This window comes from Helianthus annuus, chromosome 12 (genome assembly GCF_002127325.2).
Source record: "Helianthus annuus cultivar XRQ/B chromosome 12, HanXRQr2.0-SUNRISE, whole genome shotgun sequence".
Taxonomy (NCBI): domain Eukaryota; kingdom Viridiplantae; phylum Streptophyta; class Magnoliopsida; order Asterales; family Asteraceae; genus Helianthus; species Helianthus annuus.
The window spans coordinates 59,350,146-59,353,640 of NC_035444.2; the positions used below are offsets into that span (position 1 = coordinate 59,350,146).

Below are 3,495 nucleotides of genomic sequence, written 5' to 3' on the forward strand. Positions count from 1 at the left end.
ATTGGTATCAGAGCTGCGATTGTAGTGAACCAGGATTCCTTCTCGAGTCTAGTCTACAATCTTTAGGATCCTTTCACGAAATCAATTTTTTTCAAAAAGTTTTCATTGCATTAAATTTCCGCGACATCCACTACATGAAACTGTTTGCAAAGAGTCAAGAAAAGACACTACGAGACTTAGGGTTGTAACACCCCGAAAATACAAATCTTTCATTATTAATGCTGTGTCGGTAAAGAACAAGGTAAAGTAACTAGGAGTAAATATCCTAGTTAAATTCTAAGTCTTGTAAAAATAAGGAAAAACTTGGTTAAATAACCCTTTATAAAATCTTAGATAAAGTTAAGGGACCAAAGTTGAACAAGTGCAAAGTAATATTATTAAAACAAAAATTTGTCACCAAAACACACACCTTGTGTGTGTGTTCTGGTCGTGCGATCCACAGAGCCAAGAAAGAGCTCTCAAGAGTTCAACCCTAACTCACAAAATTGATCAAATTGAGAAGGCAATTCAAGTTCAAATCAAAAACCAAGATCAATCTAGTGATCACTCAAGTGAGGGGATCACAAGGTATGTTGAATTTCATATTTTGGTTACTTCTTGAATTCTTGATGAACCTATGAAATTGAAATCTGAACTTGCATGATTGATGTTTAGATGAAATTAGTAATGAAAACATGACTAGGAGTAAACCCTAGTCAAATACTTGTTGAATTGATGTTCATAATTGTGAAATTCATGGTCACCCATCTAAGTGTAAAATGGGTTTTGTAGAATGATAAAGAACACTAAGAATTTATTTTTAGACAAGTGTTGTTGACTTACATGAAGTGAATCTAGATGTTAGTATGCATACTAGATATAATGAACTTGCAAAAATTGTTTAATTTTGGGCTAAATAGTTAGTCATGAACTTGATAATGGCTTTATTAAACGATGCCCATAAGGTGTTTGTTAAAACACCTAAGAGAAAATTAAATGTTGAAATTCGGAACAAAACACATATTTGAATGATGTTGTGAATTATGCGTTATAAGACATGAATAGGGTTCTAAACGAATCGTTGATGGAAATCTATAGGCAAGGAATCGAGTCTTTAAGCGGACAAGCCGGAGCGGACACACGCTTGAAGGGAACGCTTTAAAGGTACGTGACTTGTCGTCTCGTTACGCTTATGTAGATAAACCTAGTCGTAAATATGTTTAATATTGAGATAGAGAAAATGATTGTGTTTGGTATGTCAATGAAGTGATGTAACTCACTCAACAACCAAATGGGTCAAAATAGTTAAATAAATATGTTTGTTGATGATATTGTTAAGAATAGCCGTGTTGGAACGTCAATGAAGTGATGTAACTCACTCGACAAACCAAACGGGTTAAAAAAATGGTCAAAAAGGTAGTGTTCGAAGTGACTTAAACGTCACTCATTAAATTAGATTTATAAAAGCATAAACCATGGAATGGACGTGATACACTAAGATTGACAAGCCCGGGAATGGTAATTATGGTTAGAAACCAATGTGGATGAATTATGTAAGTATGTAACTTGTTTCGTTACATTATGATAATTTGATATTGTAGTTATTCAAGTTGGGTTTTAGAATAAGGATTTGTATTAGTTAAAGTGCCGATGCTCACTACTTAATTGAACGGTCAAAACTGGATTAGAAAACGTTTGGTTATTGTTGAAATGGTGGACTCCATAATTTGGACAAAAGGGTGAAAACTATGTCTTTTAAACGATTATGTGTGAAGAGACTTCAAAGTCTCATATTATGCTAGAGTTAGAAAGCAATACGCTAAAGGATTAGATATACTAAGCTGATTTATGAACCCGTGATATCGGGTCGAATGGTTTGTAATTAATTGCATAAGTTGCATAAGGCGACATGCTCGAAATATGAGAAAACGAGCATGGAATTCTATTGTGAGCGTAAAACCATGTAATGGTGCCGATACGCCAAGATTTACAAGCCCGGGGAATGGGTAATTAAGCCTAGTATGTCAAGGAATTGAATGATGAAAAATATGCACACATAGCTAATGGGTCGGAAAATCGAAACAAGGATTTTGTGAACCAATCGTTCATAAATCGGGTTTCGTTATGTGAAATTTACATGGTTAGGTCCGTAATTTTGTTACGGACACGTAGGAAAAAGAATCGATTAAAACGGGCATGTGAGTAAAAAGTTATGAACCTTTAAAGTTAGAAATTATAGAATTTTCGGAGCTGGCAGATATGCAGGTCCAGAAACTGGACCTGCTGGAAAACACTTTCCCCCGCGACATGCGCCATGGAGCTAAGGTGTGGGCGCGACAAGCGGGAGCACTCGCGGCCCGCGAAGGCTTGATCTAAGTCTGTCGCGTGGCGCGACAGACCAAATTTCGAGATTTTTATATTTTTGTTATTCGTATGATACCCGAACTTGATTACGCATATTATATTGATGTCAAAACTAATAATTGATATGGTTTTGACCTTAGGTGATGTTCGTCTCGTTCCGGATGCCGATCAAGCAAGAATGCAAGAACCGAACACAAACTTTTGAAGCTTCCGCGCCAATCAAATCTTCGTTTTAAAATAATGTCATTATGTAAACACTACTTAATGTTGAATGTCTTAAACTAGCTAGTTCATTACGTTAAAACACTACAACGATGTACATCTTAGTTATTAACTAAATTTTGATAATTACACATTTTGGTTTTGAAAAGTGCATAATTTATAATAAAATAATAAATAATTGAGACGGGTGTTACAAGTTGGTAATCAGAGCTCATGGTTGAAGACAAAGTGTGTTCGGTTTGAAGCTTGATCAAACATCCGGTAAGAATTAGTCATTTAGTAGATTTTATTTGAATATTAGAAAAAGGAAATTGATTTGATGTGCACGAGAAGAGCGTGTTAACACACACTCAAACCCGAAAAGTGCACTAAACATGAATGGTTTAAGCAAGTGGTAAACTTGGCTAAACCAAAGCGAATGATGCATATGTTATAAAACGAAATGTTTAATATTGATATAAAATTACAAATTTGAGATGTCTAGTGTTGATAAAAGATGATTAAGTAGTATAAATCCTAACCATAGATTGATTATAAAATAAGTACTTATGTAATAAGTATATTTGAACGCCTCGTATAACAATACGGGCAACATTGAATAACAAGATTAATAATAAATTGGAGAATGTTCGAATGATATGATGACCGCATCTGAAGATGACGGGAGATAAATAATCTAAATGGAGAAAGATTCGGAAGCATGACAAAGAACATGCTAGCAAAGAACCTAAATCAAGTAATGACTTGAGACAACGGAGTACCAATCAAGTACACGTTCTAAATTACGATAAGACAAGTAGAATACAACAATTCACATAATGAACGATAGTTGCATATGCGCATATATGATTAGTGAAATGAATAAATTATGTAAAAAGAAAAATATATATATGTATGTATATATATATATATATATAAAAATAAATAAAT

The 3,495-nt window shown here is 34.0% G+C and overlaps 1 long non-coding RNA gene across 1 annotated transcript; it reads left to right on the forward strand.

The window, feature by feature from the left end:
• The first annotated feature begins 429 nt into the window (after positions 1 to 429).
• Positions 430 to 2,619, forward strand: LOC118484718. Its single transcript, XR_004874144.1, has 3 exons — positions 430 to 567; positions 1,078 to 1,143; positions 2,484 to 2,619. It is a non-coding gene; the product is annotated as an uncharacterized LOC118484718 (long non-coding RNA).
• The last annotated feature ends 876 nt before the right edge of the window (positions 2,620 to 3,495 follow it).